We start from the raw sequence: 13,566 nt of genomic DNA on the forward strand, positions 1-13,566 counted from the left end.
ATGAAATGAAACCTATCTACGTATAAACTTGGTGGCATAATCCCACTACGAGGAATCATATTTGTGCAGTAAACCTACAATATTTTGGCTCTGTTGCTAGTAATGTATAGCCTGCAGTTAAAAAACAAACCTTTAGATAAATCTTAAGTTTCACATATTAAACTCATTATTTAAGTATTATGAATATGGCTATGTTGAAGTATTAGTATTCATGTGTGGGTACGTAGATATCAGTAAATTGAAATAAAATGAATTAGTTACTGTGTTCCTTTTAATGTCTTAGGAATTAAGTTTTCAAGTGGAAAAGAGGTACAATTATAAAATCTAAGTAGTCAAATAAATTTTACAATGTTGAATTTCAAGGTTCTCTAAAAAATGCATATCTCCAACTTTGTTCATTGAAGTGTCCTACAAGCAATGGCAACCCAGAAAGACAAGCACCCCAAACACCCAGATGATAGTCTCTAAATAGAATTCTGCACAATTCTTAACTGTTATCGCCACTAATATTTGAAATATTATAACCTCAAACAATGGCCTCCATTCTCTCTCTCCCCTTCTCCTTCTGGAACTCTGACTAGATGGTTGAAACCTCACACTCTGTACCTCTTCATTTATCAGTAGGCTGAGTTAAATGCATCGCTTGAGTTTCCCTGATCTTGATGATTTGAACTTATTGTCTGTAAAGTGGCCAACTTGTAGATATAAAGTTTCGAACAATTATTTGGTTTTTTTTCACTGTGCACTGACTAGCACCAAGATAACTTTTTAAGAAATCCTGAAATAAGAGATTTATTTTTAACTCTTCCATCCCTCTTCTCTCTGTCCCAGGGCTAATGCCCCACAGCCACGCCCCCCGCCAGACCCTGATCGGTACCGCTCGGCCCGACTCGCCACAACCCGAGCAGCAGGAGCACGAGCAAGAGGGTCAAAGCTTCCGGCGGGAGGATGAGGGGAGCGCGCGCACGCGCCGATGCGCCTGCGCAGACGCGGAACAGCCCGAACTTGAAGAAGACGGGCGGGAGCCAACTGCTCCCGGAACAGCTCCTGGAGGAGGAACGCGGCCTGGGGTCTAGGCCGCCGCTTCCTGCCGCCGCCGCTGCCGTCGCCGAGCCGGTAAGGGGGAGCTTCGAGGGGGCGCGCAGGTCGGGAGCCGGCAGGTGAAGCCTGGGCTGCGCTCGCGGGTAGCGGTGCGTAGGTGAGGCCCGGGCCTCGCGACCCGTTAGGACACTGAGGTGGGTCGGGGGCCACCGGGTGGTTCGTGGTGCCCACTTCTCCTTCCCGCTCATTAGTAGTACGGGCGCCTGTTCGTTGCCGCTTATACCCGGGGGGGGGTAGCGGATGCCGCCACCCCAGGAGGTGGGAGGGCACCGGGCAGCCAGGGAGCACGTCCGACTGGCCCTCAGGCCATGGCCTGTTCCCAGGAGGCGGGTGCGGTGCTGTCAGGGTGCGGGGGCGGCGGCGGCGGCGGCAGCGGGGAGAGGGGTCTACCCTTGGGAGCCTGTCAATTTCCTCCCATCTCTCCTGCGTCCTGTCCTAGGGGCAACTTTTGCTGTCCAGATTTGCAGGGCCTATGTTGCAGGTCATTTCTGCCCCTGGGAGATGAGGAGGTGCTGTCAGGGTGCGGGGGCGGTGGCAGCGACAGCTGGAAATGGGAGCATATTCCCGCTCTAGCATAGGCAGCCCCAATCCTGCCATTGCTGCTGCTGCTGCTGCTGCTGCTGCTGCTGCTGCTGCTGAGCCCCCCCCGGCACCGACCACACCCTGCCTACCTCCCAGGAGCAGGCTGACAGGGAGAGATTCTTTCCAGGAAGCCAGGGCAGCAGAGGCTGCCCCCCAACCCTGGCCAGGCAGCGGGGGAGTTGGGAGGAAGTTGACTGGCTCTCCCAGGGCAGCTCACCTCCCCGCCTCTGCCTCTGCCGCTGCCTGCTGTCCATTCTGGGTGGGGCTGCCCCCTCCCTGCCGGCAGCACCATCAACCACCCAAGGCCCACTGGCGAGTGGTGTGCACCCTGGTACCACCCTGCCCCATCAGCTGAGACGAGGCACTGGGTGGTGGGGGGAGAAGTGGGGGGGAGTAGCGGTGGGGGCAGGGCGCCCGGGCGAGAATTGGAACTGAGTCCAACCCCCGCCCGGGCCCAGGAGCCTGGGACACAGGGCTGTGTGCCAGCACTCTGCCCGGGATCCCTGGCTGGCTGACTGTCGCCATGGTGATGGGAGCCCAGACCATCCTGCCCCCCGCTGGTTGAGGGGTGAGGGGGTCAGCTGGGGGTAAGGTTGCACTCCGGGTGAGGGAGGATCCCGCGGTGAGTGGGCACAGGCTGAGGGGTGAGGAATCGCTGGGAGTGGAATTGACCCGGCTGAGGGGTGAGGGGGACCATCTTGGGATGTTGGGGGTCCTGCAGTGAGGCATGAGGGGTGAGCTTGTGGCGTGGGGGCCATAGGTTACTAGCGTGGTGGAGTGTCGGGGCGGGTACCTCGGTGTGAGAGGAAGTCCCATTTCGGGGGTCCTGTGGGAGACTTGGGGGCTTGGCTGTAGGTGGGGGGGCATTCACAGGGTTTGGGAGGGAAGGCGAGCAAGGGGAGTGGGGCTAGGGGGTGTGGCCTGGCCCTGAGCTGTTCGAGGTTTTGGTTGTGTCAGGACCGGTAGGTGATGGGATGGGGGTGTTAAGGATGGAGACCCGGTGGGGCGGGTAAAGGGATGGGCCCTCGGCCCCACTGCCAGGCCCTTGCCCCCAGCCCCCAGCCCCCAGCCCGGCACCAGTCCCCACCTCCCGAAGAACAGGAGTTGCAGCCCGAGCGTCCGCGCTGCGGGCGGGAGGAGGAGGGGCGCGCATGCGCGTGGACGCACAGACGCGCCGACCGGACCCGCCCGGAGCGTGTGAAAGCTGGGCGGGAGCCTAGTGCTCGCGGACCAGCTCCTGGAGGAGGAACGCGGCCTGGGGTCTGGGCCGCCGCTTGCTGCCGCCGCCGAGCGGGTGAGGGGGCGCTTGGTGGGGGCGCGCAGGTCGGGAGCCGGCGGGTGAAGCCTGGGCTGCGCTCGCGGGTAGCGGTGCGTAGGTGAGGCCCGGGCCTCGCGACCCGTTAGGACCCTGAGGTGGGTCGGGGGCCACCGCGTGGATCGTGGTGCCCACTTCTCCTTCCTGCTCATTAGTAATAGGGGCGCCTCTTCGTTGCCGCTTATACCGGGGGGGGGGTGGCGGTAGCGGATACCTACGCCCCAGGAGGTGGGAGGGCACCGGACGGCTAGGGAGCACGTCCGACTGGCTCTCAGGCCATGGCCTGTTCCCAGGAGGCGGGTGCGGTGCTGTCAGGGTGCGGGGGCGGCGGCGGCGGCGGCAGCGGGGAGAGGGGTCTACCCTTGGGAGCCTGTCAATTTGCTCCCATCTCTCCTGCGTCCTGTCCTGGGGGCAGCTTTTGCTGTCCAGATTTGCAGGGCCTACGTTGCAGGTCATTTCTGCCCCTGGGAGATGAGGAGGTGCTGTCAGGGTGCGGGGGCGGTGGCAGCGACAGCTGGAAATGGGAGCAAATTCCCGCTCTAGCATAGGCAGCCCCAATCCTGCCATTGCTGCTGCTGCTGCTGCTGCTGCTGAGCCCCCCCCCGCCCCGACCACACCCTGCCTACCTCCCAGGAGCAGGCTGACAGGGGGAGATTCTTTCCAGGAAGCCAGGGCAGCAGAGGCTGCCCCCCCCCGGGCCAGGCAGCGGGGGAGTTGGGAGGAAGTTGACTGGCTCTCCCAGGGCAGCCCCCCTCCCCGCCTCTGCCTCTGCCTCTGCCGCTGCCTGCTGTCCATTCTGGGCGGGGCTGCCCCCTCCCTGCCGGCAGCACCATCAACCACCCAAGGCCCACTGGCGAGTGGTGTGCACCCTGGTACCACCCTGCCCCATCAGCTGAGACGAGGCACTGGGTGGTGGGGGGAGAAGTGGGGGAGAGTAGGGGTGGGGGCAGGGCGCCCGGGCGAGAATTGGAACTGCGTCCAACCCCCGCCCGGGCCCAGGAGCCTGGGACACAGGGCTGTGTGCCAGCACTCTGCCCGGGATCCCTGGCTGGCTGGCTGTCGCCATGGTGATGGGAGCTCAGACCATCCTGCCCCCCGCTGGTTGAGGGGTGAGGGGGTCAGCTGGGGGTAAGGTTGCACTCCGGGTGAGGGAGGATCCCGCGGTGAGTGGGCACAGGCTGAGGGGTGAGGAATCGCTGGGAGTGGAATTGACCCGGCTGAGGGGTGAGGGGGACCATCTTGGGATGTTGGGGGTCCTGCAGTGAGGCATGAGGGGTGAGCTTGTGGCGTGGGGGCCATAGGTTACTAGCGTGGTGGAGTGTCGGGGCGGGTACCTCGATGTGAGAGGAAGTCCCATTTCGGGGGTCCTGTGGGAGACTTGGGGGCTTGGCTGTAGGTGGGGGGGCATTCACAGGGTTTGGGAGGGAAGGCGAGCAGGGGGAGTGGGGCTAGGGGGTGTGGCCTGGCCCTGAGCTGTTCGAGGTTTTGGTTGTGTCAGGACCGGTAGGTGATGGGATGGGGGTGTTAAGGATGGAGACCCGGTGGGGCGGGTAAAGGGATGGGCCCTCGGCCCCACTGCCAGGCCCTTGCCCCCAGCCCCCAGCCCCCAGCCCCCAGCCCCCAGCCCGGCACCAGTCCCCACCTCCCGAAGAACAGGAGTTGCAGCCCGAGCGTCCGCGCTGCGGGCGGGAGGAGGAGGGGCGCGCATGCGCGTGGACGCACAGACGCGCCGACCGGACCCGCCCGGAGCGTGTGAAAGCTGGGCGGGAGCCTAGTGCTCGCGGACCAGCTCCTGGAGGAGGAACGCGGCCTGGGGTCTGGGCCGCCGCTTGCTGCCGCCGCCGAGCGGGTGAGGGGGCGCTTGGTGGGGGCGCGCAGGTCGGGAGCCGGCGGTGAACCCTGGGCTGCGCTCGCGGGTAGCGGTGCGTAGGTGAGGCCCGGACCTCGCGACCCGTTAGGACCCTGAGGTGGGACAGAGCTGAATTAAGTGAATACGTGTAAAAAATTGAAAAGTGAACACCACTTTCCTTTGTAGATCTGAGAATGTGATTTATGTTTTTGAAGATAGTCAGTTACAGTGTGTCAGTCTGTGGTCTACAGCTTAATGTCCCAGTCATGCGTGTTTGTACATATATTGATTTTCATATTCTTCTTCATTAAATGTTATTACAGAACATTGAATATAGTTCCATGTGGTATCCAGAAGCAATTTGGGGTTGTTTTTTAATATCTTTTCCTAATTTAATTGAGAATTTTTTTAGAGGAGTTTCAGGTTCACAGCAGAGTTGAGCAGAAAATACAGATTTCACACATAACCCTCTCCACCCACATATATATACTCCCCTACCCTCAACATCCCTCATCAGTGTGGCATATTTGGTAGAAACGATGAACCAACATGGACACACTATTATCAACCAAAGTCCGTAGTTTACATTAAGGTTCACTCTTGATGTTGTACATTTGACAAATGCATAATGACATGTAGCCACTATAGTATCACGTAGAAGAGTTTAATCACCGTAAAAATCCCTTGTGCTCCATCTGTTCATTCCTCCCTCCCTCTCACTAAACTCCTGGAAACCACGATCTTTTTATTGTTTCTGTAGCTGTGCCTTTTCTAGAATGTCATTTGGTTGGACTCGTACAGTTTGTAGCCTTTTCAGACTCACTTTTTTCATTTAGTAATAGGGGTTTTTAGTTTCTTCCATGTCTTTCATGGCTTGATAGCTCATTTCTTTTTTTTTTTTACTGCACATATATGTTTTAAATTTACATATATATGCTGTTCATTATTTCTAAGGATGTTTAGAGCTTTAGCTTTTTAAATTTATATAGTTATCAAAGGAATAAAGCCAACCACAAAATAAGAATTAATTAAAAAAGATACACACACCTTGCTATTAGCAGCAACATTATTTATGATTGCCAAGATATGGAAGCATCGTAAGTGCACATGAGTAGTTGAATTGATAATGAAGATGCAGCATGTATATATATCTATAGCTATATGATGAATGTAATGTAAGAAATATGTATATATATGTATGTATGTATGTAATGGAATACAACTCACCCATAGAAAAGAAGGATATTTTGTCATTTGCAGCCCTTCATTCACTTTTTTTTTTTCCACTTCAAAAGCGAGAATTTTATAACCGGCATGAACATTTCCATTACATCAAAAACATCAAAATACCTAAAAATAAACTTAAGGAAGGAGGTTCCCTATACTCCAAACACGAAAATGACACAAAGAAATGAAAAGATTTCTTGTGCTCCTGGATTGGAAGAATCAACACTATCAAAATGGCCACACTACCGAAAGCAATCCATAGATCCAATGCAACCCCCATCAAAATACTCACAACATTCCTCACAGAACTAGAACAAAGAATTCCAGAATTTATAAGGAGCCACAAAAGACCCCGAACAACCAAGGCAGTTTTTTGTAGGTCTTTTTTTTTTTTTTTTCCCTCTTTCTTCTTTTTGTTCTTTTTTCTTATGGTTTGATGATGAGAGAAGTTGTAACATCTGTTGTAAAGCTGGTTTTGTGGTGCTGAATTCTTGTAGCTTTTGTTTATCTGTGAACCTTTTGACTTCTCCATCAAGTCTGAACCAGAGCCTTGCTGGATAGAGTGTTCTTGGTTGTAAGTTTACCCCTTTCATCACATTAAATATATTATACCACTTCTTTCTGTTCTGTAGAGTTTCTGCTGAAAAATCAGCTGATAAACTTGTGGGAATTCCCTTGTATGTTATTTGTTGCTTTTCTCTTGCTGATTTTAATATTTTCTTCTTATCCTTAATTGTTGTCAATTTGATGACTATGTGCCTTGGTGTGTTCCTCTTTGTGTTGACCCTATGTGGTCCTCTCTGTGCTTCCTGGACTTGGGTGACTGTTTCCTTTCCCAAGTTGGGAAAGTTTTCAGTGATTATCTCTCCAAAAATTTTCTCAGGTCCTTTCTCTCTGTTCTCTTCCTAGGACCCCTATAATGCAAATATTAGAGCACTTCATGTTGTCCCATAGTTCTCTTAAACTATCTTCATTTCTTTTCATTCTTTTTTCTTTTTTCTGTTCTGAAGTAGCGATTTCCACTAATCTGTCTTCCAATTCACTGATCCGTTCTTCTGCTTCATTTAGTCTATTCTTGGTTCCTTCTAGTATATTGTTCATTTCAGTGATTTTATTCTTCAACTCTGTTTGGGTATTCTTTGTCTTTTCCAACTCTACTAAAAACTTTGCTCTGTGCATCTGTACTCCTCTTGAGTTCTCTGAACATCTTGGCCATCATTACTTTAAACTGTTTCTCAGATAAATTGCCTATCTCCTCATCACTTATTTCTCCTACTGGGATTTTATCTTGTGCCTTGGCCTGGGAGATGTTCCTCTGCCACCCCATCATCTATTTTTCTGTGTGTTTGTGGGCTCCTTCCACAGGCTTTGGGATTGTTGTTTTCTTATTTTTAGTATCTGCCCCTGGTGGGTGATGCTGGACTAGAGGCTTATGCAGGTTTCCTGGCAGGAGGAGCTGGTGCCTGCCCACTGCTGAGTGAAGCCTGGTCCTGGGCCTCTGGTGGGTAGGACTATGTCTAGAGGCCTTTGCAGCTCAGGAAGTCTGCTGATGGGTGGGCCTGTGTTCCCACCCTATATGTTGCTTGGCCTGAGGCTTCCCTCCAGGCTGTTGGGTGGGGCCAGGTCTTGGTGCTAATGGTCCGATCAAGATGTCAGCCTCCAGGAAAGCTCATGTAGATGAACACTCCCATAATGTCCATCACCAGCTTTTATGTCGTCTGGGTGAGCCACAGCCATTCCCCACATCCCCAGGAGACCCTCCAAATCCAGCAGGCAGGCCTGGCCCAGGTTCTTACGAAATCACTGCCACTGCCCTTGGACCTGGCGCACGTGAGTTTTCGTGTACACTTCCTAAGTGAATGGAGTTTCCATTTTCCTGAGTCTCGTGGGGCTTCTGGAGCCAAGCTCCACTGGCCTTTGAAACCAGATGTCCTGGGGTCTCCTCGTCGTCCCAATACAAGACCTAGACTGGGGAGCTTGACGTGGGGCTTAGAGCTCTCACTCCTGTGGGAGGGCCTCTGGGACTTCACAAATCTTCAGCTTGTGGGTCACCCCCCCCAGGGTGCATGGAGACTGATTATATGGTGAGCACACCCCTCCTACCTTCCTGATGTGTTTCCCTCTTTATGTTTCCAGTTGCAGAAGATCTTTTTTGCTAGGTTCCAGTCTTTTTTTTTTGATGGTTGTTTAGCATTCCATCGTGGATTCGTTGTAGTCTCGAGGAGAGGCGAGCTCGTGGTCCTACCACTCTACCATCTTGACTGGAAATCTTTTTTATCTCTTTTTATATATAGTGGTTAACATTTACAAATCTCAAACTCTCAAATTATCCTTTCTGCCCCCTTTCCCCCGGTAATCATAAGATTTGTTTACCTGTGTGCGAGTCTAGTTCTGTTTTATAGATGAGTTCAATAGTGTCTTCTTTTTCCTTTCTTTCTTTCTTTTTTTTTTTCAGATTACACATATGAGTGATATCATATGATACTTTTCTAATTAACCATCACTGGAATGAACACACTGCAGCAAATAGTTATCTAATACAGGGGTTGTCATGCTTTGTCTGTAAAGAGCCAAATAGCAAATACTTTCAGCTTTGTGGGTAATACATTTTTTTGTTAGAGCTAGTTACTCTTGAAACATTGTAGCATGAAAACAGCTATAGCTAGTATGTAAACGAATGAGCATGGCTGTGTTCCAAAAAAAGTGTTATTTATGGACACTGAAATTTGAATTTCTTGATTTTTATGTTTATAAAATATTCTTATGATTTTTTCAACCATTAAAATATGTAAAAGACACTCTTAGTTCATGCTGTACAGAAACAGGCAGTGGGCCAGATTTGGCCTGTGGACTATCATGTGGTCTATCCATAATATATGGAAAATATGTTCCTGATGAAATTGCTAGAATGCATACTATAGGAGCAATAGTCAAAGATATAATAGGAGAAAAAAAATCTGCCTGTAGGTTAAATGTACTTACCCTAGCCTCAGTTGGGAAAGAAGATACTCTGACTGGAGCTATTAGTGAAGATTTATGAAAGTAGAGGCATGGACTTTGGGAAGTCTTGACAGATGGTAGTTAATCAGTTAATGAATGTGTTTGACATATGAATGAAGGGGAGAATAAATGAGTTCAGTATAAAAATAGGTGAATAGAGTGTGATGTGGAAGGACTCATGTCATAAGGAGGATGAGGACAGAGAAGAAGCAGCCTCTGGGAATTCCCAATTGTTCTGCTGAGCTCAGACAGGGCTTCAAATGCCAAGCAATCAGCAGGACTGTATTTGAAAGGCAAAGAGCGCTACTGAAGGCTTTAGGACTATGGATTGCATTATTTCCTGTTCTGTTACTATCACAGGTAAGCAAAGCCAGACACCAGTTAAAATGGTCAGGACAGATTTTAATCAGTACTATACTATTGCAGTGGGGAAGAGAGCCCAGCATAAACTGAACTCAGAAACAATTGTCAGCATCCAAGAAGTGGAACATTACAAAGGGGTCCTCAGTGTAAATGCTGATGAGGCCAGCTGGGTCTGCTGGCTGGCAAGTATTGAAGGGAGTGGGAGACAGGGGCTCCATCCTTCCTGGTGATCACATTTCAAAGGCATGGCTTTCAGGTACTTAGGAAAGACACTCTAGAGTTGTAGGAGATACTAGTCTATCTGAAAGGGACAGAGGAAGGAGTCACAGTTGTCAGGCCTTTTTAGTAAATGCTAAGGCAAATGAAATTCTCTTGGCAGCCTTCAGCTTTCTCATACAGGCCCTTTCTGGTTGGGGATTGGTTAGAGTCATTCTAAGGATGTGGCCTTCAGCTATTAGAAAACATGTTAGTGTTTAAGTCTTTTAATGTGAATTGGGTAGGGGTCAGGGATGGGCAAAATCATTTTTGTTGAGAGTCTGTGGGTTTTTTTAGGCCAAGGTTGAGGCCTCATGGAGAAGAGGATTTGGAGGAGCCTGGTGAGAATTTGATCAGGGAGTGAATCTTTGTCCTCCCATGCTGGTTTGTGTATTTGGACATGCATAAACTTCCCTGGGGGTACAGTCAGTCCAGCCTGATTGAGTTTACTGAGAGATAGCCTGCTTTTGGGTGTGCACTGTTCTCTCCCTTTCTGAAACGCCCTTGTATAGTTTTTGCTCCTGAGGGAAGCCTGCTCACCCTCTAGGCAGCTGTCAAATATCTCTTCCTTTGCGAGGCCCTCCTGCATTTATTTGCATCCCCCTCCTCCCTTCCCCCCATTCAAGCATAATGAATTGCTTTTTCTACTGCATCTCTTGTTGCTAAATCGCATGACCCTTTAAATTTACTTTCTGAAACTATTATGAAATAATAAGCAGGAAAGCACCTGCAGGCAGAGGCGGCATCTCATCTGTCTTGTATCTCAAGTGCATAATAACACTTTCGAGGGAAGTAGATGATTAATAAATGTTGGTTGACTTTTGACTGATTTTCCTCCTTTGGAATGATGACCTAATTAATATTGATGTGTCAGTTTTGATAGTGTGCTAATTAATTTGGCTTTAAAAAAATTCCTACTGTATCTTCCAATGAATGCACAGGCATTGTCTTCCTGCTTCAAGAAATTAATTTAATGTCTTTAATGTTCCAGAGTAAGTATTCATATTTGTGACTGTAATAATGCTTAATCCTATACAGATTGAAGGTGGAATTGGTCCCATGCATTTTCAGTGATAGTTAATTTACTACTTTATGTTAAGAATAAAGGCAATATGAAAAGGCTACCTACTATAGAATTCCAACTCTGACATTCTGGAAAAGGCAAAACTATGGAGACAGTAAAAAGATCAGTGGTTACCAGGTGTTACAGGGAAGGTGGGATGAAGAGGTGGAGCACAGAGATTTTTAGGGCAGTGAAACTATTCTGTGTAATATTATAATGGTGGATACACATCATTGTACATTTGGTGAAACCCGTAGAATGGACAGCACCAAGAGTGAACTCTAACGTAAGCTATGGGCTTTGGGTGGTAATAATAATGTTTCAGTGTAGGTTCACTGATTGTAACAAATGTACCACTCTGGTGTGGAAGGCTCTGTGTGGGTGTGAGTATGTGTGTATGTGTGTGTGGTAGGGGGTATATGGGAACTCTCTGTACTTTCCACTCCATTTTGCTTTGAACCTAAAACCGTTCTAAAAAGTAAACTCTATTTAAAACACATACAAACAAAAAAGGATCTCAAAATTTTGTCAGTAGGGAAATTAATAATCAAATTGTACTATATTCAAACAAGGTTATACTGCACACAGTGAAAATATAAACATACATATCAACAAGAATAAATTCCAAGAACATAGTTTTGGGCAAAAGTTAAAAATTACAAACATATGTATTATGATACCATTTATATCATTTTACAATATGAAAAGCAATTCTGTAATTAGTATTAGAATATAGACGTGTAATATTGTTGTGAAAAAGTGCCCTTGAATGAGAAATTGTAAATTCAGCAGAATGGTTACTACTGTTTTGGGGAAGCAAACAGAATAAAATCAGGGCTGGGCACCCACCTGGTTGAATTCACTTATGTATGTAATAATTTGTTTTTTAGTTGAGTGTTGAAACATGGGTGTTTATTATAATACTTTCATATTATTTTGTACTTCTGAAGTTCTCCATTAGAAAAGAGTTAATGGAAAATGATACTTTATTTGTAGCCAGAACATTTAAAAAACTAACCAGTAAACACTCAAGTAATTAATCTGGGAAATTCTGATGTTATGAATAATAATTTTTTGTCTTGTTAGATTTACATTTTCAAGGTCATGCCTTAAAAGCCTGCAGCAGAAATTGCTTTACTGGGAGTTACTGTCATTCAGGGTTTAGTGTGGGGATAAGACAGTCACCTTGGCATTCAGGAAGATGGGAACAGAGAGGAGCTAAGGTTAGTAGCACTAGAGAACTACACTGCAACTCTGAGGGCTCACTGGGGGCGGTTTGGACTTGGTGACTGAAGTTTGCCACCAGTCTTTCAGTTCATAGGCCTCGATTTGCATAAAACATACGCCCTACATTGAGTGTCAGGATTTATCCCATCTCTCATTCTCATGGAGATGCTGACATTCCGTGCGTAGCTTTCCTCTCTGGTTTTTCCATTGTCTCTTGGTATTTTTTCAGTACCTTGTTCCAAGGAGCTGCTGCCAATCAAGTGCACCTGAAATGAAGCTGACTTGCTTTCCTGGGTGAGTCAGGATAAGCTAAGTCATGCTTTTGTAAGAAAAAAAAAATGAGCCCCCCTCCCTCAAATCCCAGTGGTTTAATTTGTGTGCATGCCGCCTGCCCAATACTGATTACTTGTTTGTCAAAGAGAATCAGTTTAACAGCGTCAGAAACACCAGAATGGTATTTATACCCATTGGGGCTTACAGGGCATGTGGCCAGGGTCCATTATTGGCATAATACCTGTTTCTCAGTATCTTCAGCTGCAGAATGTGTGAGGTAATTGTACTTACCTTACGCTATCATTATAATGACTATAGGAAATAAATAAAAAGTTCTTTGAACAGCATCCTCTGTAAGTGTACAGTAAATGTAACCAGTGGTTTTTACTGTTTATTATTATTAATTAGGATGCTGTTCAGTTGTTTTCCATCACTGAAGAAAATTACATGTGAATAGATTCTAAAAATGAGTTTGGATAGATTTCTAGGAGAGTTTCTTTCTCTTAAAGTTAATTACAAGTCAACATAACCTATAAACAGTGTTGTGGATTTTATATTTTCAGAAGGGACAGAGTTTGAGTCAGTTTGGAGATTTACTGGTTTTCAGTTAGAAAGGATTCTCTCTCTTTCAAATTTCATGTGTTCTGTGAATTTTTGAATGGTTGTTAATTATTCATGTAACAAGTATTAATTGAGCACCTAGTAAATTTTAGGCTCTAGGGACTAAATGGTGAATAACACACACTCCCTACTGTTGTTGAACTTTCATGCCTGGAGTGGAGACAGAAAACCTATCTTCATTTACATGTCATAAATGGTATCTGGGTACAAGATGCTAATGGAACCCACAGGAAGGTCACCTTACTCAGTCTCAGGGTTTTGGGTTCAGTGGTGCCTACGTCAAGCCCTGAGGAATAAGTGCAGTTATCTACAGGGAGGACACAGGGATCAGCAGAGCATGGCTATACAGAAAGCATGTTTACTGGATAGGTCGCCCCGCTCTTACAAGCTCCGTGTGTTTGAGTTGTCTTCGGGTGTGCTCTTTGTACAAACACATTTAGTAACAGACTCACTTCTCATAAATACAGAGCTTACCTACTATGTGAGACGTATTTTTAGGGTTTAGGTCAGTTTTCTAAGGGTAATTGAACACATTTGGAATGATTTTTGAATGGAATCAACTTTTGACATACGGTTTTTAAAATATTGACATCTTATATCCATCGAATACATTACTTTTCATTATTATTTACTCAAGGAGTTGACTGCTTGCATTGAATGTCCCCCATTTTTACTTTTGATGAATAAAGT

At 47.7% G+C, this 13,566-nt stretch overlaps 1 protein-coding gene across 7 annotated transcripts in view; it reads left to right on the top strand.

The window, feature by feature from the left end:
* The first annotated feature begins 964 nt into the window (after positions 1-964).
* Positions 965-13,566, top strand: part of LOC141576908 (ankyrin repeat domain-containing protein 26-like) — a 57,413-nt gene continuing 44,811 nt past the window's right edge. For 3 of the 7 annotated variants that reach the window (XM_074360284.1, XM_074360288.1, XM_074360285.1), the window contains exon 1: positions 965-1,116. The gene's annotated coding sequence lies outside the window, so the exon portion shown is untranslated. Of the gene's footprint in view, positions 1,117-4,676; positions 4,848-13,566 lie in introns of those variants that run through there. The other 4 variants (XM_074360287.1, XM_074360289.1, XM_074360291.1 and 1 more) reach the window with 2 other exon arrangements.

This window comes from Camelus bactrianus, unplaced genomic scaffold (genome assembly GCF_048773025.1).
Source record: "Camelus bactrianus isolate YW-2024 breed Bactrian camel unplaced genomic scaffold, ASM4877302v1 HiC_scaffold_44, whole genome shotgun sequence".
Taxonomy (NCBI): domain Eukaryota; kingdom Metazoa; phylum Chordata; class Mammalia; order Artiodactyla; family Camelidae; genus Camelus; species Camelus bactrianus.